This window comes from Canis lupus, chromosome 15, assembly GCF_048164855.1.
Source record: "Canis lupus baileyi chromosome 15, mCanLup2.hap1, whole genome shotgun sequence".
Taxonomy (NCBI): domain Eukaryota; kingdom Metazoa; phylum Chordata; class Mammalia; order Carnivora; family Canidae; genus Canis; species Canis lupus.
The window spans coordinates 60254191-60280384 of NC_132852.1; the positions used below are offsets into that span (position 1 = coordinate 60254191).

General features: G+C 42.5%; 1 protein-coding gene across 13 annotated transcripts in view; it reads right to left on the minus strand.

Moving 5' to 3' along the window:
- Positions 1 to 26194, minus strand: part of LOC140605330 (aldo-keto reductase family 1 member D1) — a 126795-nt gene that overhangs the window by 59214 nt on the left and 41387 nt on the right. For all 13 annotated transcript variants that reach the window (XM_072777620.1, XM_072777621.1, XM_072777619.1 and 10 more), the window contains one exon: positions 14497 to 14655. The gene's annotated coding sequence lies outside the window, so the exon portion shown is untranslated. The remainder of the gene's footprint in view (positions 1 to 14496; positions 14656 to 26194) is intronic.

Here is a 26194-nt window from a genome sequence, read left to right on the forward strand (position 1 = left end):
AGAGCTCTCTACTCTGCTACTTTCCTCTTTTCCTTTTTAAAAAGATTTAAATCTTAGAATTATATTCTATTGTCTGGATGTACCACATTTCTCTCTTCCGCCACCCTCTTGCTCACTTTCAGATTGGTGGGAGGGATACTGAGACACTCCAGTGGTACATGAGTTCTGCTGTCTCTTTCCACATCTACCTGCTACTATTTATTTTTCAGATTCCTGAAATAACTTTCACATATATATTTCACATTTTGTCACTGTATTCAGTGGGAGAGCCATCTTACCTGGAACTAGAACCCTCACATATTTCTTAAAATAATTTTTAAAAAAGATTTTATTTATTTATTCATGACACAGAGAGAGAGAGGCAGAGACATAGGCAGAGGCAGAAGCAGGCTCCCTGCGGGGAGCTCCATGTGAGGCTTGATCCTGGAATCCCAGGATCACACCCTGAGCTGAAGGCAGATGCTCAACCATTGAGCCACCCATGTGTCCCCTTAAAATAATTTTTAATTTATTACACATCTTGATTAAATTGAGGTGAATTTAAATATTGGATTGTTTTTTGAGTGTGAGAAATGGCTGAAATTACTCTTTATATATTGATATTGTCAAAATAAATTGACTTAACCTATTTTTATTCAATAAAAGAATTGCTTGTAGATTATTATTCTCTTTTCTGCTCTAAATTCACAAATGATTTTAATTATAATGGAGATTATTTTTGAGTATCTACTATGTCTCTTACATGTAATTTCTCATTTAATTTTCACAACAGGGTTCAGAAGAAGGAGGTCTGAGGCTTGTGGGAACAAAAATAGCTTTTCAAGAATTATAGAATACAAGATTATGACCTGACTGCTGGTACACTGTTCCTGCAATATTATAAAAGTCTCCCCATCAATGTTTATTTATAGTCTGAGTCATCTTGTAGGTGAAGGAATGCAAAAACTGAAAAATGGGGTTTGTCAGTGAGCCACAAAGACCCAAGTTAAAAAGCAGTTAGTTAAAAAGATTTATTTATTTAAGAAGTGGGGGAGGGGCAGGGAGAGAGAGAAAATCTTAAGCAGACTCCACTCCCAGCATGTAGTCCAACAGGGGGCTCCATCTCATGACCTTGAGATCACCACCTGAGTTGAAACCAAGAATCGGACACTTACTTAGCCCACTGTGCCTCCCAGGTGCCCCTTCTAATTTTTAAAAAAATATGTTTAATTTCTGTTTTGAGATTGGATTACTTACTACTGACATCTATTCAGGTTTACTAACTCTTTCCTCTGTCTTCTTTCCTCCATTCTGCTACTGAGACCATCCAATGAGTTCTTTTTTCTTAGACCTTATTTTTTAGGGAAGTTTTAGATTCACAGCAAATTTGAATAGTAAGTAGAGAGGGTTCCCATCTGCTGCCCTCACACAGGCTCTGATTTCTCCCACTACCAATATCCCCCACCAGAGTGGTACATTAGTTACAACTGAGGTAGTTGTTTGACATATTACTATCCACCAAAGTCCATAGTTTACTTTAGGATTCACTGTTAACATTGTACATCTATGGATTTTGAAAGATGTATAATGTCAGGTATCTACCGTACTAGTATCATACAGAATAGTTTGATTGCCTTAAAAATCCTCTGTGTTCTGCTTTATTCATCCCTCTCTCCTTCCTAATCCCTGGCAGCCACGGATCTTATTACTGTCTCCAAAGTGTTTTTTTCAGAATGCCATACAGATCTCCAAATTGGCTTCTTTCACTTAGTAATATGCACATAGGCTTGCTCCATGTCTTTTCATGGATTGGTAGCTTGTTTGATTTTAGTGGTGAATTATATTCTTTTCCCTCTGCCCCTACGGCCCTGTTAATGTGAAATTCCCTAAGGACATTGGGCATCTTTGTGCATGTTTATGTGCCATCTGTGTACTTTCTTTGATAAGGTGTCTGTTCAGATATTTTGCTCAGTTTTAAATTGCGTTAGTTTATTGATGAATTTGAGTTCTTTGTATTATTTTAGATTGGATACCAGTTCTTTATCAGATATGCATTGTGCAAAAATTTTCTCCCAGTCTGTGGCTTGTCTTGTCTTTCTCTTCTGTGTCTGTGTCTCTTTCTTGCAGCAGAAGTTTTTAAATTTTCATGAAGTCCCCCTGAATCCATTTTTTCATTCATGGGTCGTACTTTTGGTGTTGTTTGAAAAAACTCATCACCAAACCCAGGGCCATCTAAGCTTTCTCCTATGCCGTAACCTAGAAATCTTATAGTTGTGCAGTTACATTTAGGTCTATGACCCATTCTGAGTTGATTTTTGTGAATGGCATAAGACCTGTGTATTTATTTATTTATTTATTTATTTATTTATTTATTTATTTATAGCTGTCTAGTTCCAGCACCATTTGTTGACAAAAGTATCCTTTATTGATTGCCTTTGTTCCTTATCAAAGGTCAGAGATTAGTTCCATTGATCTATTTGTTTATTCTTTTGTAATTATCTCACCATCATGATTATTGTCCCTTTAGAATAACTTTTGAAGTCAGGTAGTATCAATCTTCTGACTTTGCTTTTCTTCAATATTATGTTGGCTATTCTGGGTCTTTTGCTTAGCATATAAACTTTATAATTAGTTTGTTCATATCCACAACATAACTTGCTGGGATTTTGATTAGGATTGTGTTGAATCTACAGATCAAGTTGGGAACTATTGATATCTTGATAATTTTGAGTTTTCCTGTCTATGTACATGGAATACTCTTCATTTATTTATATCTTTGACTTCATTCATCAGTTTTGTAATTTTCCTTATATAGATCTTGTACATATTATTCTTATATATGTGTATATTTAAACATTTCAATTTTATGTGCTAATGTAAATATTACTGTTTTAAAAATCAAATTCCAAGTGTTCATTGCTGGTATATAGGAAAGCATTTGACCTCTGTGTCTTAACATTCTGTCCTACAACCTTGCCATAATTGCTTATTAGTTCTGGGATGCTTTTATTTGATTCTTTGGGATTTTCTACATAAATAGTTATGTCATTTGCAAACAAAGTTTCCTTCACAATTGTATATCTATTATTTCCTTTTCTTGTTCTTATTGTATGACCAAGGAGTTCCAGTAAGATGTTGAATAGGAGTCATAAAAGACATTCTTGCCTGATTCTGGATTGAATTAGGGAAGCCTCTAGTTTCTTACCATTAAGTGTTTGTTAGCTGTAGGCTTTTGAAGAGGAGCTTCCTCTACTCCTACTTTGCTGAGGGTTTTTACCATTAATGGGTGTCATAAATGCTTTCTCTGTATCTATATTACACTTTTTCCTCTCTGGCCTGTTTATGTGATAAATTACATTAATTGATTTTTGAATTTTGAACAAGTCTCACAAACCTGGAATAAATTCCACTTGGTCATCATATATAATTTCTTACACATCATTGAATTCAAACTGTTAATATTTTTGCATTAAAATTTGTGAGATATATTGATCTGTATTTTTCCTTTCCTTTATTTTTTTTAATAGATTTTATTTATTCATGAGAGACACAGAGAGAGAGGCAGAGACATAGGCAGAGGGAGAAGTAGGCTCCATACAAGAAGCCTGTTGAAGGCCTCAATCCCAGGACCTTGGGATCACAATCTGAGCCAAAGGCTGTCCCTCAACTGCTGAGCCTCCCCCCCAGGCGTCCCTGTATTTTTTCTTTCTTGTAATGGCTTTGGTTTTGGTATTACGGTAATGCTGACCTCATAGAATATATTAGGAAGTATTTGTTCTGCTTCTATCTTCTGTAAGAGATTGTAGAGAATCAGTACAATTTCTTCAATAAATGTTTGGTAGAATTCACAACTGAAATCATCTAGGTCTAGTGTACCTACTCCAATGGCATCAGCAGTGATGGTCCCTCTTCTGAGATTGGCAATTTGTGTCTTCTCTCTTTTTTGTCTGAGTAAACCAGGCTAGGGGTTTATCACTTTCACTGACTTTATTTTATTTATTTATTTATTTTTTAAATTTTATTTATTTATGATAGTCACAGAGAGAGAGAGAGAGGCAGAGACACAGGCAGAGGGAGAAGCAGGCTCCATGCACCGGGAGCCCTACATGGGATTCAATCCCGGGTCTCCAGGATCGCGCCCTGGGCCAAAGGCAGGCGCTAAACCACTGCGCCACCGAGGGATCCCCTCACTGACTTTATTTTAAAGAATCAGCATTTGGTTTCATTGTTTTTCTCTACTGATTTCTTGTCTTCAATTTCATTGATTTCTGCTGTAATTTTTATTATTTCTTTTATTCTATTGATTTTGAATTTAGTTTGCTCTTCTTAAAATTTATTTATTCTATTATTATTATTAGTAGTAGTTAATATAATCTCCACTCCCCAACATGAGCTTCAAACTCATGACCCCAAGATCAAGAGCTGCATCCTCCACCAACTGTGCCACCCAGGTGCCCCAAATCTAATTTGTTCCTTATTCTCTAGTTTCCTAAAGTGGAAGCTTAGATTATTGATTTCAGGTCATTCTTCTTTTCTAACATTTGTGTTTAATGCTATAAATTTCCCTTGAAACACTGCTTTTGCTACATCTCACAAGTTTCAATAAGCTGTATTTTCCTTTTCATTTACTTTGAAGTATCTAAAAATTTCTCTTAAGATTTCTTTGATTTATGTGTTATTTAGAAATGTATTGTTTAATCTCCAAGTACTTGAGAGGTTTTCCAGCTATCTTTCTTTTATTAGTTTCTAGTTTAATTCCATTGTGGTCAGAGAGCATACTTTGTGTAATTTCTATTCATTTAAGATTGTTAAGGTATGTTTTATGGCCCAGAATGTGATTTTTTTTTAGATTTTAGTTATTTATTTGAGAGAGAGAGTGTGAGTGCACAAAAGAGAGAGTATGAGCAGAGAGAGGGGCAGAATGGGAGAGAGAAGTAAATTCACTACTGGGCAGGGATCCCAACACAGAACTCAATCCGAGGACCCTAGAATCCTGACCTGAGCTGAAGGCAGATGCTTAACCAACTGAGCCGCCCAGGTGCCCCTAGAATGTGATTTCTCTGGGTGAATATTCCATGTGAGCTTGTAAAGTATGTGTACTCTTTTATTTTTAGATTACATAGTCTATAGACATTAATTAGATCCAGGTGTTTGGTGATGCTGTTCAGATTAATTATATCCTTACTGATTTTCTATCTTCTCCATCTGCTCACCTCTGATAAAAGGATGTTGAAGTCTCCAAATATAATAATGGATTCATCTATTTCTCCTTGCAGCTCTATCAGCTTTTACATCATGTATTTTGTGGCTTTTTTGGTTAAAAACTTTAGTCTAACTGTTGTTAGGTACACACATATCAGGAATTAAGTTTTCTTAAAAAATTGACCCTTCTACCATTATAAAATTCTTTCTTTGCTCTGAAGTCCACTTTGTCTGATATAGAATATTTGTGAGAGTATATACATATTAGAAAAAAAATCCAGAAACAACCAAATGCCATTGACAGAAGGATAAATGATTTGTAGTGTATTTACACAATGGAACAGTACACCTAAATGAAAATGAATAACAGCTACACAAAACTTGCACAAATCTCATAATAGAATATTGACTGACCAAAACAGTCCTAGAAAACAACAAATAGGGATCCCTGGGTGACTCAGTGGTTTAGCACCTGCCTTCGGCCCAGGGCATGATCCTAGAGACCTGGAATCAAGTCCCACATCAGGCTCCCTGCGTGGATCCTGCTTCTCCTTCTGCCTGTCTCTGCTTCTCTCTCTCTCTCTCATAAATAAATAAAATCTTAAAAAAAAAACAAATAGTAAGATATCTTTTCTATGAAGTTCAAAAGCCATCAGAACTAAAATGTATATTGCTTGGCACAGATATTCTACATTTCATGGATTGTAAAATGCAAGCTGAGGAAAATTTTTTGAAGGGGAAACACTGGAATGACAAATCAGAAATGAATAAAAATAGTTCCCTCTAGTGGAGATGGTGGTAGCTTGGAATCCTGGTGAAAGGTTTTGGAATAAAAGCAAATCCATGAGGATATATTTTTTACATAATTGCCACCTTGAAAGTACGTGTTTTTCATGTTTGAAAAAAAATAGATCATAATAGGAAAAAGGGAATCCTTAAAAATAGAAAAAAGGAAACAAATGAACTTGAACATATGTCCACTTGATAACATAATCTCAGAGAAAAAAAGAATTATTCCAAGTGAGCTTTGAACACAGAACTCTGTTCATCTTTAGTGAGATATAGATTAAGGATTTTTAAAAAAGAATAAATTTGGGAACTACAAATGAAACTTTTTCCTCTGTTAATAGTTTTATTTTTAGGAGTGATACTGGTATTGTAATTTTGAAAGTATTTTATGTTTATTTTAAGATAAAGCAAATCAGTAAATATCTTCAAGTTATTAGGAACCAAGATTTTTAGTGTTGAAGAGCTATAAATACAAAATCATGCCAAATCATGTTAAATCTTAGTTGGATATTACCAATATAAATTCAAGTTAAAAATATATACATATATTCTGCACACTGAAAGAATTTAAAAGCAAGACATTCCAGCAGTGAACCTTGCTGGAGCTCAGATTTATGTATTTATGTACTTTTCTCCACTCTAGGGAATTAGGGCTCTTCGGAGAAATGGTTGAATATGGACTGGGTCTGGGAAAGGATAAGGTGGGCTCATCATTTCTGGATGTACCAAAGAGAAGCAAGCATCAAAGACTACTGGGGTGATATCAAAGACACAGAGGGGGCAGCCCGGGTGGCCCAGCGGTTTAGCACCGCCTTCGGTCCAGGGTGTGATCCTGGAGACCTGGGATCGAGTCCCACATTGGGCTCCCTGCATGGAGCCTGCTTCTCCCTCTGCCTGTGTCTCTGCCTCTCTCTCTCTCTCATGAATAAAAAAATAAAATCTTAAAACAAAAAAAAGACACAGAAGTCAGCTTGCTCAAGCTGCCACTGGTAAAATTTGGGGCAATTTGATTATCAAAAAGATTAGTGATTATAAAAACTTGAAAGAAATACAACTTTACAAGTCCAAAGTTACAAAGTTATTAGAAAAAAGGAGTAGAGGGCGGGGGTGGGTGGGGGTGACTGGGTGATGGGCACTGAGAGGGGCACTTGATGGGATGAGCACTGGGTGTTATTCTATATGTTGATAAATTGAACACCAATAAAAAATAAATTTATATAAAAAATAAAAAAAAACAAAAAAAAAGAAAAAAGAAAAAAAGAGCAGAAAAGATTTACAGATGACCATTGCAGACAATTATTATATAAGATACAACAGAAATTGGTAAAGAAAGATAATTAAATTCTCATTCTGCCTTTGGCAAGGAACGACAGTTTATGTCCACTTGATGAGAGATGACTCTTCTTGATGGAGGATGCAGGCGATTCATGTAAGAATTACAATATAACTATTTTGAAACTCCCATTAAATAATCAATTTGGGTGAATATCACCGTGCTTGTGAAACCTCTACTTCCAAATATATTGGGCAACAAGATAATTTGCACTGTACCAAAATATCACCCCAGAGAGAAGTTTATATCAATGTGATCTAGGAACTATCATTTTTTAAAAAAATATTTTATTTATTTATTTTAGAGACATAGGAGAGAGAGCACAAGTGTGTGAAGGGCAGAGGGGGAGGGAGAGAGACAAGTAGACTCTGCACTGAGCACAGAGCCTGACGTGGGGCTTGATCTCAAGACGCTGAGATCATGACCTGAGCCAAAATCAAGAGTCAGATGCTTAACTGACTGAGCCACCCAGGCACCCCTAGGAACTACCTACCATCTTAATGAAATAATCAAACTTTGCATGTACTAATACATGTTTTGTTTTGTTTAATTTTTTATTTTATATATAGAGAGAGCACAAGCTGGGGGAAAGGGAGATGGAGAAGCAGACTCCCCATTGAGCAGGGAGCCCAATGCAGGGCTCCATCCTAGGACTCCCAGATTATGACCCCAGCCGAAGGCAGACTCTTAACTGGCTAAGCCACCCAGGTGCCCCTCTCATTGTTAAGCAAGGATAAGGGAGAAGTTGTATAATATAATCCCATCTTTTCATAAAAAAATACCCCATATATACATGTTTACAAATATGAGCATGTGTGTGTGGGGTATGTGTGTTTGTGTGCATGTGATTGTGTTTGGATAAGCGAGTGTGAACCTGAATAAAGAAATTTACACACAGGTTGTTAATAAGGATACCTGAAAGGCAAGAGAAGGTGATGTTAGTGAGGGAGGAGAAAAAAGAGAAGGGAAAATGATGTATTTTCTAGAAAAGTATAAAATTTTATTATATAAGCTAAACAAAATCTCTAGATCAATGAGATAATGGCAATAATCTAAATTAATTAATTTACCCAATGCCTTGGCTGTTAAATAATTTTAAAATTTAATTTTTCTCAATGTTACATTAAGATTAAATAGAGGCTTGGGAGATATACAAAAGACGCAAATCAGCCTTCCAGATGTCTGAGATGAAGAATTCACTGGATGAAGTTAATAATAGATTAGACATTTCAGAAGAAAAAGTTAGCAAATTCAAAGCCATAGAGGAAGAAACTGTTGAATGTGAAACAGAAAAAAAAAAAAAAAGGAATTTTAAAAATAAAAATAAGACCGGTGAGCTGTGGGACATCAGTCACCCTAATATATGGGTAACTGGATTTGTTGATGGAGGGGAGATACATGAAACAATAAATAGTTGAAGAAATAATGGCCAAGATGTTCCAAATTTAAATAAAACTGTGAATCTATATATCCAAGAAGTTTAACAAACTCTAAGCACAATGATAATGAAAGAAAGTATTAACTGGGAGGACATAACAACCCTAAATATTTGTGCATCTACTAAGAGAGCTTCAAAATACATGAGGCAAAAAACTGACTGTCAGCAAAGATAAACTGACAAATCCACAGTTACAGTCTTGGTCTCAAAACCCTTCACTCAGTAATCGACAGAACACTTAGAAAATTGCCAAGGATAATGGCAGACTTGAACAACACTATCAATCAACCAACTTGACCTAATTAACGTTTACAACAAAAAAGAATGTACATGCTTCTCAAATACACATGGAACATTCACCAAGATGCCATTCATTAAGTGGAGATGAGGTCATACTATGTAGAGTGGATCCTTAATCCATTATGACCGGTGTTCATAGAGAAGAGAAGACACATAGAGAGACACATATGATGAAAGAGGAGGAAACCAAGTAGACAAAAATCATGAAGGGCATTTAATATTTGATTATAAACTCTAGCTGACATTTATAGAATACAACATCCAACTATTGCAGAACACATGCTTTCCGTGTGTACAGGGAACATTCACCAAAATAAGCCATGTCTCAAAAAATCTCAAAAGATTGAAAAACTACACAATACGTTCTCTGACTGCAATGGAATTAAACTAAAAATCAACAACTAAAAGATACCCAGAAATTTCCAACATATTTGGAAATGAAGAGTAATCTGTAGGTACAAGGAAAATTTACAATGGATCTTAGATGATATTTGAACTAAACAGTGAACACAAAACATCAAAATATATAGGATGCTGTTAAAGCAGTATTAATAGGAGAATGTATAACTCTAAGACATTTATTGAAAAGAAGAAAGATCTCAAATTAATGATGCAAGTTTCTTCTCAAGAAGGAGGGTTTTCAGTATTAGAGCAATTGGATGACTGTATGGACAAAGACAACCTTGATCTTTGCCTCACATCATACAGAAAAATTTATTTTGAGATGGATTATAGACCTATAGGTAGAAGGTAGAATTATAAAGCTTTTAGGAATAATAGGACACAAAAAGCACTAACCCTAAATAAAACATTTACAGAATGGACTTAATTGAAACGTAAAATTTCTTTTTTTTTAAAGATTTTATTTATTCATGATAGACACAGAGAGAGAGAGAGAGAGGCAGAGACACAGGCAGAGGGAGAAGCAGGCATCATACAAAGAGCCTGACGTGGGACTCGATTCCGGGTCTCCAGGATCACGCTCTGGGCTGCAGGCGGCGCTAAACCACTGCGCCACCGGGGCTGCCCGAAATGTAAAATTTCTACTCATCACAAGTCACCATTAAGTACATGAAAAGGGAAACCGCACAGTAGGAGAAAATAGAAACATTACTTGTTACAATACATTTCATGTATTTGACAAAGGATTTATATGCAGAGTATAAGGATTCCCATATATCAGTAATAAGAAAGATAAACATCCCAATTAAAAATGGACAAAAACTTGAAAAGGAACTTCATAAAGAAATATCCAGATGGTCAGTAAATGTATAAAAAGGTGTGCGGCATCACTAATCATTGGGAAATACAAATGAAAACCACCAGTGCACACCCACCAGAACAAATACAATTCAGAAGACTATCAGTGGCAGGTGTGAAGACGTGGAATGCCTGAAACTCTCATATTGCTGATGAGAGTATAAAATGGTAAATTACCTTGGAAAACTGTTTAAGAGTTTCTAATCAAGCTGAACATGTACAGTAATTTCACTCCTCCAAGAGAAATGTGTGCATTTTCACAAAATAGCTTGTACGGGAATGTTTATAGAGCCTTACTTCATAGTAGCCCTCAACAGGAAACAACTCCAAATTCCATCTATGGGTGAATGGATAAACAAATAGTGCTATATACATACAATGGAATATTACTTAGCACTAAAAGGAACAAAGAATAGATACAATCGATCCTTATTATCTATGGATTCTATGTTTGAGCATTTCCCTATTTGCTGAAATGTATGTGTAAGCCTAAAAGCAATACGGCGCTCATGACCATTCATGGACATGCACAGAGTAGCAAAAACTTTGAATTGCCTGGTATGCAGGTTTCCAGTGAGGATGAATAAAGTCATGCTGTCTCTTTCTGTCTCAGCCCTCATACTATAATCACGTAGTATTTTTGTGGTCTATTTAGTTCTATGTTTGTCATATTTTATGCTTTTTGGTGATGATTTCACTGTTCAAAATGGCCCAAGTGTAGTGCTGAAGGCTCCTAAGTGCTTCAAAGTGCAAGAAGACTGGTGTTCCTTTTGTTTTTTAAATATTTTATTTATTTATTCATGAGAGACAGAGAGATAGAGGCAGAGACAGGCACAGGGAGAAGCAGGCTCCATGCAGGGAGGCTGACATGGGACTCGATCCTGGGCCTCCAGGATCATGCCCAGGGCTGCAGGCGGCGCTAAACCGCTGCACCACCAGGGCTACCCAAGACTGGTGCTCCTTACAGAGAAAATACATGTGTTGGATAAACTTCTTTCAGGCACATGGCTCATATAGTGCTGTTGGCAGTGAGTTCAAAGCTAATGAATCAACAATAAGTATTAAATAAGGCATCTTTAAATAGAAACACACATAAGGCAAAGTATTTGTTTTGATTTTGCTTGTTTACATGTATTCATCAGTTGACATACATATATAAATATCGGTATGTTTGTTTATATGTATCGATGAGGTGAGTTAAGACTGAGACTCACAGGAATCTACTGCTGTATTTCCCCTATAAGCGATTTCCCCCAGAAGCAATGGCCCAGTATTCACTAATTCAGTGTTTGTGGAGAATTTACAAAACACCATTACTGGGAACAACTAAGGATTAGCTACATGCAACAACACGGGTGAAACTTATAGACACTGTGAACCATACACAAAAGGGTATGTACTATAGGATTCCATTTATATGATGTGTAAGAATAGCGAATCTAGTGGAAGTTGGAAAAATGATGTTGGGGAAGTACTGATTGGAAATAGTATAAGGACATTCTTTGGGTTGATGGAAATGTTTATATCCTGACGCGGGAGGTGCAAATTAAGATAGAATGCGAGAACCGGTTCTATTTAATAACTGCTTCCAACCCATCACTTCCAGGTTTGCTAGCTGCAATGTTCCACAGCCACATGGTGGCAGTGTTGTAGAACTGACCAAAATTCTCCCTGAAACTTAAGTTCCTGTTCTCTCTAGTTCAGATCTTTAGTTTCAGGTTGTCTTCCACTCTCCTTTAAGTGATTTATGGCCTCTTTTGTGACACAGCGTGAACAATATCCTAAGGTGAGGACCTCACATTGGTCAGAGGCAAAGCTGTGGTATGGCAAAGAATATCCTTATAGCCCGTGTTCCTTCCCTGGCCCTTCATGCCACTTCAGCTCCCTTCCTAAGGTCTACTTCTTGGGTACCTGAGGCTCTTAGGCTGTCAAATTCAATGACCTGAGCCTAATTTGCCTTTACTGGGAAAAGGGCACTTACAGGAAAATTCAAAATATAAAGGTGTATCATCTCCCTGTTATGTAATTTATGTTTCCAGAAGTAAAGTTTGGAAATGGGTTAAATACTTGTCAATTGGGAATAAAAAGTGCTTTATTCTGTTTAAGCCAGGATAATAGGTACAAAATGGAGCTGCTTATGCTAAGCTCCATATCACCCAAACCAAGATGTAATGTAAGTAGTGTTTTAGGGCTCCCAGAAATGGAACCAATCAGGAATCAGCTGGCCAGCACTGGTTAGGTAATTTGTCTGAGAGACCCCTGCCATCTCCCAAAGGACAGCATGCTTGCATAATTAATGGGCTTTTTTGCTTTGTACAACTTCCTTGTTCCTGCTCCATTCTGCCTATGCAAATCTTTCACTTTCTGTTGCCACTTGGAGTTCTTTTGTATTTGCTAAATTGGATGCTGCCCAATTCAATCAGTGTTTGCTTAAATAAAGTCTTAAAGTGTTTAATATGTCTCAGTTTATCTTTTAATGATCCTTTTTCAGTCATCATTAACAAGAATGCACTAGATCTCTATTGGAGGACTTGGGGGATTTTCGAGATCTGTTGTTACGTAAGAAAAGCAAAATGCAGGGAAGTGTACATAATACCACAATGATTGAACTCCCCTGTAGGTGTATTTGTATAGGATTATACAGACATAAAGAAAAGTGGGGAGGGCAGCCCCCGTGGCTCAGCGGATTAGCCCCGCCTTCAGCCCGGGGCCTGATCCTAGAGACCCAGGATCGAGTCCCACGTTAGGCTCCCTGCGTGGAGCCTGCTTCTCCCTCTGCCTGTGTCTCTGCCTCTCTCTCTCTCTGTGTCTCTATGAATAAATAAATAAATAAAATCTTAAAAAGAAAAGAAAAGTGTGGAAAGGTACATACCAGGCTGTTAATACTGTTTACTTGGGATGAGATGGGAGTACCAGGAAAATCAGTTAAAAAGACCTTTACCAAAAAGACTCAGGTTAACAACAGCATGGATAATACTTTAATTCTATTTACTTAAATTATATATTCTGTGTGGATGTGTGTGTGTACACACATATATATACATCAATCTATGTATAAATAAATCTAGTTTTTTTCTTTTTTTTAAAGATTTTATTTTTATTTATTCATGAGAATATACAGAGAGGAGAGACAGGCAGAGACACAGGCAGAGGGAGAAGCAGGCTCCATGCAGGGAGCCCGATGTGGGACTCGATCCCGGGTCCCTAGGATCATGCCCTGGGCTGAAGGTGGCGCTAAACTGCTGAGCCACCCGGGCTGCTCAAATCTAGCTTTTCTTATGTTTTCTGCCTTTTATACTATGTCTAGACCTTGCCCACACTAAAATTATAAAAGTATTTTATTGCTATTTCTTCTGGGTAGCTTTGCTTTATTTTATACTTTTGTTCTTAGTCCATCTGAAATTTATTTCCATATAAGTTGTGTGGTAGGGATTGAATAAAATTTTATTTTCTCAGTCAGTTGCCTGAGAAGATATCCTCTAACTTTTTTTTTTAAGATTTATTTGTTTATTCATGAGAGACACAGCCTGAGATAGAGAGAGAGAGAGAGAGGGGCAGAGACATAGGCAGAGGGAGAAGCAGGCTCCTCAGAGGGAGCCTGATGTGGAACTTGATCCTGGATCCCAGGATCACGAGCTGAGCTGAAAGCAGACGCCCAACTTCTGAGCCACCCAGGCATCCCTATCCTCTAACTTTCTAAAAGGAGCTGTAGTGTATTGGCAGGCTGAGTCTCAGTGGCAAAGCAGTGTTGAGTATGGATTCAGAACATTATTGTGAAACTGCCTTATGGCACTGGAAGGGTAGGGATCAAGATCTCTGGAGATAGCAATGGTAGGGCAGGGCCAGTGTGACATGTGGCTGTAGCTGCTCGCACCTGTGTGACCCCTATTGTTCATGGAGGCTCCTACCATCTCTGATCTTCCCAAGATTGTAAGAGGTTAACAGATCTTTTTTTTATTATATTTTCAATATTATTTTTACTAGCTTGCTCTCTAGGTCTTTATAGTCCCTTTTCTCAGAAATTGAGAGACAGTGACATGTTTCCTTGGCTTTAGGCAGAGTGGCCTACTTCAGTGGCTATTCTCTATTAGCAAGCAATCATATCTATAGCCAAGGCTCTTATGACTTCCAGCCCTTTCCATCTCACTATCTGGCCAAGGCACACTTCTCAGAAGTCAGAAACAGTAATGCTTACCTCCTCCTTTCGTTTGATTCTTTATTTCAGTGCTCAGAGTTTTCATTACCATTTATTTCAGGATCCCCCAGGGCTGAAAGGACTCCAAAGTCTACCTTATAACACTGGATCTCTTAGAGAGAGATTGCAGATTCTCCCAGAAATCTTCTATCCTTTGCTCTACAGGAAAGAGAGAAAAATGACTGTGATACCATTTCTGCCTAAATAAGGATAATTTAAAGAAATTCCTGGGAGTGTCTTTTGTTATGCCAAAAAGCTGGGACTCTCCTTTGTTATACCAAAGACAGAACAAGAAAAATTAAAGAAGGAATGTCAAGTGATAGTAAAGATTTGATTTCATTCCAAACTAGAATCAGAATATAAAACATGTTAAAAAAAAAAGTGACATCTGAGTGGCTCAGTGGTTGAGCATCTGCCTTTGGCTCAGGGTGTGATCCCAGGGTCCTGGGATCAAGGCCTGCATCAGGCTCCTTGCATGAAGCCTGCTTCTCCCTCTGCCTATGTCTCTACCTCTCTCTGTGTGTCTCTCATGAAAAAAATATTAAAGAAACATTAAAATAGAAAGAAAACTCTCAACGGATGACAGAAAGCCATTTTTGTTGTTATAGAACAAAACAGACAGGTGCATCTTTAGAATCTATTAAAACTATGTTGAGACAGGATAGATGGGATCACATGGTTGGTTATAATGAGAGGAAACTGTTCAAAGGAATGAGAAGTTATCAAAAATGCAAATCTGATCATGTAATCACAAATGGTTCAATACAGAAAGCAAGAGGGTACTTGGAGAACTTGGTGTTTGTTTGGGGAAGTACTAGGGTAAGTTCTTGAATGAACATGTATGAAAAGAAGACAGAAGAGGGGTACAAGGGCATGGCATACATCTTGAAGAGTAACAACAGGGATGCTAAATTCTAAATGTAATGAAGTCTTTTTTTTTTCTTTTTTTAAGGCTGTGGTGGTTTTACCAAAGAATCAAAGACATGTTTACAAGTATTAAAATGATCAAGAAAGGGATGAGGGATGTGCTTGCACTAGGAACTCATGGATTAATGTTCATGGCTTGATGGGTGTTATGGGTTGAAATGTGTCCCCCCAAAATATATGTCGAAGTCCTTCCTAATTGCCAATAATTTAAAATAAAATCCTATTTGGAAATATGGTCATTGCATATCTACTTAGTTAAGCTAAGTTCATACTATGTAGAATGGTCCCTTAATCCAGTATGATTGGTGTTCTTAAAAGAAGAGATGAGAGAGATGTTTAGGAAGGAGAATTCCACATGAAGACACTGACACATGAGGGGAGGATGCCATGTGAAAATGGAAGCAAGGATCAGAAATGAAAGAGGAAATAGTATAACTGATACCACAGGAATACAAAAGATCATAAGAGACTGCTATGAACAGTTATATGCTAACAAATGGGACAACCTAGAAGAAATGGATAAATTCTTAGACACATACAACCTGCCAAGACTAAATCATGAAAAAAGAAAAATACGAACAAATTACTAGTACAGAGATTGAATCAATTATCAAAAATCTCCCAACAAACAAAAGTCCAGGACCAGATGGCTTCATTGCTGAATTCTATCAAACATTTAAATAAAAATTAGTATCAATCCTTCTCAAACTTTTCCAAAAAATAGAAGAGGAGGGAACACTTCCAAACTCATTTTATGAAGCCAGCATTACCCTGATTCCAAAACCAGATAAGGACAGCACAAAGAAAAGAAAATGACAGGCCAATATCCCTGATAAACACAGATGCATAAATCTTCAATAAAACGTTAGTAAGCCAAATCCAACAATACTTTAAAGGCATGATATACACCATAATCAGATGGGATTTATTCCAAGGATGGTTTAACATTCATAAATCAATGTGATGTGGCACATTAACAAAATGAAGGATAAAAATCATATGATCATCTCAATAGATCAGAAAAAGCATTTGACAAAATTTAACACCCATTTATAAGAAAAAGTCTTAACAAAGTAGCTATAAAGGGGACATATCTCAACGTAATAAAGTCCATATATAACATAGCCGACATCATATTCAGTGGGGGAAATCTCTAGAATCAGAAACAAGACAAGGATGCCCACTCTCACCACTTATATTCAAAATAGTACTGGAAATTCTATCCCAGGCAATTAGGCAAGAAAAAGAAAAGGCATCCAGGTGAGAAAGGAAGAAGTAAAATTATTGCCATTTGTAGATGACACAATATTTTATATAGACAATCCTGAAGACTTCATTGAAAAACTGTTAGAATTAACACACAGGTTAGGGAGGGGGCACGATGGTGGAGGAGTAGGGTCCCCAAGTCACCTGGCCCCACCAACTCACCTAGATAACTTTCAAATCATCCTGAAAACCTACGCATTTGGCCTGAGATCTAAAGAGAGAACAGCTGGAATGCTGCAGTGAGAAGAGTTCGGGCTTCTATCAAGATAGGAAGGTGGAAAAATAAACAAATAAAAAAGCCTCCAAGGGGGAGGGGCCCCCGCGAGGAGCTGGGCTAAGGCCACAGCGAGAGCTCCCAGGGACAGGAGAGCCCAGGCATGGAAAAACAGGAACTTTACCAACCTTCCTGGATGGACAGGCACTTGCAGGGAGCTTGGGCAGGATCCCGGGAGGGGCGGGGATGCCCCCAGGCTCCTGGGTCACTAACAGGGGAGGGGCACCCCGGGGGAGAGCACGCTGCACCCTGCTGAGCTCCCTAAGGGGCTGGAGCGGCCCCAGGAGCAGCTTGGGCCGTGCAGGCCCCGGAGCCCAGGGCGCTGGGGACACAGCCCAGGATGTCGTGCTCCCCCTGGGACAGGCAGAGGTGGGGAGGACACAGGGCAGCCAGGACGCTCCTGCCACCAGGCACCCCGAGCTGTGCAGATCAGTGCCCCGCCCCCAGAGCATCCAGGCCCCTGCGCACTGGGAGCTTCGGTAGTTACTGCGGGAGCTGACTCCAGGGCTGGACAGCTGGCCACCACCACTGTTGTTCCTCCTCCTGGTGTCACCTTGTACCTGAGACTGAGCAGGGGCCTCACAGCTTAAACGGCTCCCACTGAGCCGTGCACCTGGTGGGGGCGGGGCAGCTCCCCAGGGGCACACACCTGATAATCGGCACAGCAGGCCCCTCCCCCAGAAGACCAGCTGGAAGGGGAAGAGTAAGTTCTTGACCAAGCAGTGCTGGAAAGCTCCAGGGGAAGTCGAGGGACTTACAGTATATAGAATCAGAGGATACCCCTCCTTTTTTTTTTTGTTTTTTTGTTTGTTTCCCCCCACTTTCCCCTTTTTCCTTCCTTTGTCCAGTACAACTTGCTTTTAGCCACTCTGCACTGAGCAAAATGACTAGAAGGAAGAACTCACCACAAAAGAAAGAATCAGAAACAGTACTTTCTGCCACAGAGTTACAGAATTTGGATTACAATTCAATGTCAGAGAGCCAGTTCAGAAGCACAATTATAAAGCTACCGGTGACTCTGGAAAAAAAGCATAAAGGAATCAAGAGAATTCATGACTGCAGAATTTAGATCTAATCAGGCTGAAATTAAAAATCAAGTAAATGAGATGCAATCCAAACTGGAGGTCCTAACAATGAGGGTTAATGAGGTAGAAGAAAGAGTGTGTGACATAGAAGACAAGTTGATGGCAAGGAAGGAAGCTGAGGAAAAAAGAGAGAAACAATTAAAAGATCATGAGGAAAGGTTAAGGGAAATAAATGATAGCCTCAGAAGGAAAAATCTACCTTTAATTGGAGTTCCAGAGGGCGCTGAAGACACAGAGGACCAGAAAGTGTATTTGAACAAATCAAAGCTGAGAACTTCCCTAACTTGGGGAGGGAAACAGGCATTCAGATCCAGGAGATAGAGAGATCCCCCCCTAAAATCAGTAAAAACCGCTCAACACCCCAAAATTTAATAGTGAAACTTGCAAATTCCAAGGATAAAGAGAAGATCCTTAAAGCAGCAAGAGACAAGAAATCCCTAACTTTATGGGAAAAAGTATTAGGTTAACAGCAGACCTCTCCACAGAGACCTGGCAGGCCAGAAAGGGCTGGCAGGATATATTCAGGGTCCTAAATGAGAAGAACATGCAACCAAGAATACTTTATCCAGCAAGGCTCTCATTCAAAATGGAAGGAGAGATAAAGAGCTTCCAAGACAGGCAGGAACTGAAAGAATATGTGACCTCCAAACCAGCTCTGCAAGAAATTTTAAGGGGGACTCTGTAAGACAAAGAGGATGCCCAAAGAAATAATCCAGAAAAACAGGGACTGAATCGGTATCATGATGACACTAAATTCATAGCTTTCAATAGTAACCCTGAATGTGAATAGGCTAAATGACCCCATCAAAAGACGCAGGGTTTCAGACTGGAGAAAAAAGCAAGACCCATCTATTTGCTGTCTACAGGAGACTCATAAGGACACCTACAGCCTGAAAATAAAACTTTGGAGAACCATTTACCATTCAAATGGTCCTCAAAACAAAGCAGGGGTAGCCATCCTTATATCATCAGATAAATAAGTTTATCCCAAAGACTGTAGTAAGAGATGAAGAGGGACACTATATCACACTTAAAGGGTCTATCCAACAAGAGGACCTAACAATCATGAATATTTATGCCCCGAATGTGGGAGCTGCCAAGGATATCAATCAATTAATAACCAAAGTTAAGGCATACTTAGATAATAATACACTTATACTTGGTGACTTGAACATAGAGCTTTCTAAAATCCATAGATCTTCTAAGCACAACATCTCCAAAGAAACAAGAGCTTTAAATGATACACTGGACCAGATGGATTTCACAGATATTTACAGAACTTTACGTCTGAACGCAACTGAATACACATTCTTCTGAAGCGCACATGGAACTTTCTCCAGAATAGGCCACATACTGGGTCACAAATCAGGTCGTAACTGATACCAAAAGATTGGGACCGTGCCCTGCATATTTTCAGACCATAATAATTTGAAATCAGAACTAAATCACAAGAAGAAATTTGGAAGGATTTCAAACACGTGCAGGTTAAGGACCATACTGCTAAAAGATGAAAGGGTCAACCAGGAAATTAGAGAAGAATTAAAAAGATTCACAGAAACCAATGAGAATGAAGATACAACCATTTAAAATCTTTGGGACACAGCAAAAGCGGTCCCAAGGGGGAAAGACATCGCAATACAAGCATCCATCCAAACTCTGGAAAGAACTGAAATACAAAAGCTAACCTTGCACCTAAAGGAGCTGGAGAAGGAACAGCAAAGGAAATCTTCACCCACCAGAAGACGACGGTTAATAAAAATTCGAGCAGAACTCAATGAAATAGAGAGCAGAAGAGCTGTGGAACAGATCAACAAAACCAGGAGGTGGTTCTTTGAAATAATTAAGAAGAGAGAGAAACCATCAGCCAGCCTTATTAAAAAGAAGAGAGAAAAGACTCCAATTAATAAAATCATGAATGAGAAAGGAGAGATCACTACCAACACCAAGGAAATACAAACGATTTAAAAAACATTATTCTATTTTAATTACTCCATTTTCTCCATTCAAGATTCAGCTTTATTTCTTTTTTATTTAATTATCTTCAATGATGTTACTTCTCCTCTGCTAACTTCCTAGTTCTGCATATGTGTCTACATTTATATCCGTTTCTCTGTTTCTCTGTCAGTGCGCGTGGATACACAACATGATTTCAGTTCAGTTGGTGGTCAAGCTGGAGAGTCAGTGCCTCCTGTCTACTTACAGTTCTGTGGCTGACAGCAGGTTTCCTACTTCTAAACGCTCAGTCCTAAGGTTCACTAGATTGATTCATCACGCTGCCTTTTGATGATCACCGTCATATGTTTCAATTCTACATGCCTGCAACCACACTAATTCTTATTTTTAACAGTCAATGTTCATTCCCCCTTTTTACAGCATTATTTCCATATATATGTGTATATATATGTGTGTGTGTGTACACACTCACACACATACACAATTCTTGCTCTCATTTCACTCATACAGTCTGCACTTCAAGTAGAAAATTTTCATTCAGCTTGAGGAGATGTCTTTTGTTTGTTTTGTGGAGCAGATCTGGTGATGTGTTTTCTGTTTTGTGGGATATGATTCAGAATTCCTGGGTTTGTGCCTCCCTGCTCATGGGACACCTGCTTCTCCCTCTCCCTCTGCCTGTCTCCACTGATCATGCTCGCCCTCTCTCTCTCTCTCTTAAACAAATAAATAAAATCCTAAAAATTAATACTACTTCTAATAAATAACACACAGAGTGAGCATAAAGGTGGACATGCAGGCCTTCTAGACCTGGCTGGAGACCCCCTCCCTCGTGCCTGTGTTTGTTTTCTTCCCCTTGTGTTGCTGGCTGCAGAGGTGCATGACCTCCCGGGGACGGAGGAGGCCCATGGAGGAGACACCCTGGCTCCTGAAAGACCCCGTGAATGAGTTCAGTCTCCAATCTGAACAGCCACTCAGTGCTGTCAGGTGGGGCAGTCTGTGCTGACGCGGTACTGACACTGGGGGAGTCACTTGGTAATTTAGCATAATGGGATAGATCTACAAAATGTGGATCACCAAATTAACTGAAGTAGTTATCAGTCTACTAGTTTTCAAATGACCAATGGACGCCTGCCTGGCTCAGTCTGAAGGGTGTGTGGTTATTGATCTCGGGGTCCTGAGTTTGAGTCCCACATCGGGCACAGAGTTTCCTTAAAAGAAAGAAAGAAAGAAAGAAAGAAAGAAAGAAAGAAAGAAAGAAAGAAAGAAAGAAAGAAAAGCACAAGTATTTAAAAACGCTCCAAATCAATAAGGCTCCCACCGCTGAGCTGGCCCGTGGTGAGATGGGTCTCCCACCTGCTCCTTCAGCCACTAAGCCCTGAGCACGGAGAGTGCCCGAGTTGATAAACAGGCCAGATCCTCCCTCTCGGAGCTCATGCTTCAGGGGGGAAAATGGACAAAATACGGAACAACGTCAGGAATGGAAAGAGCAATTGCTCCCTAGAAAGAGAGCCTGGTGCTTCCCTGGGTCCTGAGCTCCGGAGGTGAGGCTGTGACAAACTGGGGGGCTTTGGCAAATGCAGCAGCTGGGGCTCCAGGGGGCCACTGAGGGGAGGAGGTGAAGACCCCAGCAGGGCCACTGCCTTGCCAGGATCACAGCCTGGGAAGGAGGCTGAAGGGGGCATGAAGCCAGCTCTGTGTCCTCTGTTGGGGGTCAAGGCAGCCCCTCCCTTCCTGAGGGGGCTGGGAAAAGGTTGCGTGGATGGAACTGGCTACAGGCATGGAGATGTGACGGGTTGGGGGTGGGCATTGACAGCCCAGATGGGAGGCATTCCAGCAGGTTCCAGTCTGAGGAAGAGCCCAGATCAGAGCGACCCACCAGGTGCACCGTCGTCCACAGCTCACCCAGTGGAAACGAGGGAATGGCCCGTAACATACGACAGGCAGGGTTTCAGGATAAGGACGGCCTCACACCTTCTATGCCAAGACCCTGACACCTTCTGTAGGGTTTGCCTTGGATTCAGGAGCCTAGGATCGTGGGAAGCTATTGCCCATCCCTGCCCCGGTAGGACTGTCATCTTCTGGGCCTCCAGAATGAGAGTATCGGTGCCCACGTGTGTGCACACAGGACCTTGTGGGCCTGGAGACACGTACACACCAAGGAGGAACATGTGGTTGGAGGTATTTCCTGCATGTGTGACACCCGCCTCCAATGTCATAGATATGATGCCACAGGGATGTCTGGAGGAAGCACCTGCTAGGATAATCCCTGTCCTACAGGCAAGAGGTGGACCATCCCCGACGGGCTCAATGGCTTCTCCGGGGTGAAAACCAGGGAAGAATGGAAAGTTGTGTCTGAACCCAGGTGTGTTTCCAGGCTGGGGCCCTGGCTGCACACAGTCGTTGGAGAGGGGTGCGGTTCTGTCACTGTGTGCACACAGGCCATTGCCTGCAGGGAGGGGGGGCATCGGCAGCCCCGAGCGCTGCTCCTGAAGGTTCCTCCAGGAGTGGGTCAGGGAAGGGGTCCCAGGCAGTGAGGTCACTTCATTCACAACAAAGGCCAACAGAACTTGGAACCCCTGCACCCGGGCCCCCACATTCTAGTGCAGCCCCACCTCAGGCTCACTTTCAGGAGACTTCTGCTACTGAAAGATGTTCCCTTCCGGCTTTCCCAGTTTCGAACAACGCCAGGAACCCCAGGGATGCGGCTGCTTCGAATGCTGGAGACGTTGGTGCCACCGTCAAACCCAACGCCTCAGGGAGTTTTTCAGGAGGCGCCGTAGGGTAATACAGAGCAGGCCAGGCCAGGCCACCTGTGCCAGCCATCCTGGGCAGCCCCATCCATCCCCTCCTCTTCAGGGAACCAGGGATGTGTGGGCAGGTCGCATCCAGGCTGGAGGACCTTGCAGGGCAGCAGGTTCCCCGGTGATCCCTTCAGGGTCACCCTGATGTCACGGTGGGCAGGGTGGAAACAGGATTCCCGAGGCGCCTCTTACCCGCCCCAGAGTTAACCCAAGGCCCTGCAGCAGCATCCCTTTGCTCTCCTTGGGGGAGGTGTGTGCCGGCTGTGCTGTGGCGTGTCTGCAATGGAGTCAGCTGGGTGTGCGGCCCGGCCGAAGGGGCCAGACCGGGCGCTGAGGCCTCCTGCCTGGCTGGCATACACTGTCTTTACAGAGCTCCACATGGGACAATGGGTGGCGGCAGAGGCGGGAGGAAGAGGACATCCCCCACACCCCGGTGGTGATCAGGAAGCAGCCCAGCACAGCTAACGGAGGCCTGCAAGGGTTCAAGGTGAGTGCAGGGGCTGGGGCCACCCGACACCCAGGGCCCCGATGCAGCAGGAAGGGCCCCGGGTCCCAGAAGCCAGCCTGTGCTCCCCTGGGCTCCCCCCTAGACTTCTGCTGCTACAGGAGTCTGGATTCTCCTCCTCCCCAAACTTGCCCCCATGGCCCTGCCCCTGCCTGGGCCAGATGCATGCAGAGTCCCTGTGCACAGATTTGTAGGAATATCAGAATAGAGCCGTCAGGGGATGCCTGGTCGCCCAGTGGTTTAGCGTCTGCCTTCCGCCCAGGCCCTGATCCTGGAGACCCAGGATCGAGTCCCGCTTCGGGCTGTCTGCATGGGGACTGCTGCTTCCTCTGTCTGTGTGTCTGCCTCTCTCTCTCTCTCTGTGTCTCATGAATAAGTAATAACAACTTTTTTTTATAATTAAATATTTTTAAAGATTTTGTTTATTTATTCACGAGAGACCGAGAGAGAGAAGCAGAGACACAAGCAGAGGGAGAAGCAGGCTCCATGCAGGGAGTCTGATGTGGGACTGGATCCTGGGTCCCCAGGATCACGCCCTGGGCTGAAGGCAGTGCTAAACCACTGAGCCACCCCAGCTGCCCATAAAAACTTTTGAAAAAGAGACACACCGTGTCTCATCGCACGCGCTCTCTAGTAGTTTGCACTGTGCTATGCTTTCTCCTAACTGGTGCTCCCAGGAGGCCCCATTGCCTGACGTCCTTCCCCACCTTCTCCAAGGCTTGAGCATGGTCCTTGTGAGTTGGGAGACTTTTCCCCAAAGGGACACGGAGCTCACTGTATTATGTCTATCGCTCTGCAGTTAGGTTTTGAAGGAGCGCATCCCTGCCCCCCACCCCCCCCCGGGGTCAGGCACAGGGGCCTCGTGTGCAGCACAACATGTCAGAAGGCCAGTTGGTCCCAACAGCCACTGAGCCCTTCACTGATGCAGGACTTCGATGCGATTCCCTTCTGTTGCCAAATCACAGGGTGGCGCTGCACATCCTGCGGCCCTCACGCCCTGGGCCCTCCCACCCAAGGAAAGGTCTCCGTGTGGGCACCTTGAGACAGGGACGTGTGGTCAAATTCAAGGGGTGAAGCCGCTAATGCAGGGAGGTGCTGTCAAAACTCAGCTGACAAGCGGCCCTGGGAGACTGACCCCTCCCACTTGAGATCCTTGTATTGATCCATATTTTTTTGAAAATTAATCCCCTAAGATTATTTCTTTATTGGATACTTTGTCTGTTTAAGAGACAGGCAGAGAAGCAGGGAGCGGAAGAGGGAGACACAGGCTCCTCAAGCACACTCGGCCCCAAGCGCAGAGCCTGCCAGGGGCGGGATCTCAGGATGCTGAGACCATGACCTGAGCCACAACCCAGTCAGATACCTAGTGACTGAGCGGCAGGCGTCAAGCCCCGTGTTCCTGCTGTGGGCATTCCTGCCCCCCCCTGCCCCCCGTCCCCCGCAGCCACTGAGAGCTCGGGCTTTGGTCTGCGCTCCAACTCCCAGGTGGTCTGGAGGCTACAGTGCAGGCTGCACGTCTCCTCTGTCCCACCTCAGGCTGAAAGGGCCTCAGCCCTGAGAAGGAATCAGATCTGCCCAACCACCCCCAGCCGGAGGGAGCTGCTGGAGCAGCAGGTAGAAGAACTGGTGCCTGCCTTGCTGCGCTTGGACAATCCATTCCTATTTGAATTCCTAAAATGTTTTGGAGGAATATGGCAGCCCTGAAGAGGTGCTGGACCTGCTGTTTGCAAAGTGAGCACCCTGACTCCACAGCCCAGGGGGATGGGCCACCTACTGGTTGGGAGTCTTGGGGAATGTTCCTGACCTTCCCGGCCCCTGGGGCTGCTCCTCCGACTGGAGTAGAGTCAGGCAGGGCCTAGTTGGGTCCCACAGGGCAGCCCCCGGGCGTGGCCTGTGACAGGTCGGCTAGAGGGGCTGTGCTTGTGCTCAGCAGTCGTCGTTCTGTCCCCATGACGAAGCCTGTGCCGCCTCCCCACCGTCACCAGGGTCTTGAGCTGGCCTGTTTTGCCATGGAAAGGGAGTTTTTGGTCCATCTGGGGTCTGTATCCTGGGGCAGTCGGAGTAGGGGTCCCCGGGGACACTGGGGCGCCCTGGCCCACTTGGATATCGGCCATGGGCCTGGCTGGAGCCCTTTCATTCCTCAAGCATTCAGGAAGCGCCAGCAGGTGCAGGTGCTTCTCCAGGAGCTGCCCGTGGCCCCACGCACAGAGCTGACGGCCCCCCAGGGTTCTGGACTAGTTGGGGTTCAGAGGGTGACAGCAGCTATGAGGAGAGGTTGGGTCCACAGGACGATTCATGTGATGCCCCCCTCCCTCCTCTAGGTATCGATGCGTTGTAGCTTCCTGTAAGAAGGAAGGAATCCTGGACCAGTGGGAAATGTGAGTGAGCCCTGGCTCATGCAGGGGAGCTTTCCCTCTCCAGGAGGGCCACGAGGGGGCTGTGGGCTGGAGGGGCTGCTGGATCCCTCACCTCACACGTCTGCAATTCCTGTGACAGGACAAAGGTCTGAGGCCCCTTTTCCTCTCAGGAAAAGAGCAAAGGAGAGCTGTGGGTGGGGTGCGGGCTTTGTGGGAGAGCCCTGGGACGTCAAAGGGAGACCTCCTCCATGCCCATCCCCCCAACCCTCTGTTTGCCCCACACCTGGGACGCAGAGCAGAGGGTGTGGGGAGCATCACACTCACCAAATTGGTGGCACCTGGACCCGGGTGCACGGCAGGTGCTCAGGAGGGCCAGTGAGTGCTCACGGACCAGACGGCCCCCGCCCCGTGGGAGATTAGAGTCAGTGGAAGGACACCCCCTGGGGGCCCCTCGTGAGTGAGGCAGGGCAGACCCACGGGAGGGAAGGTTCCCCGGGAAAGACAGTGATGGTCACGCCGCTGGTCATGAG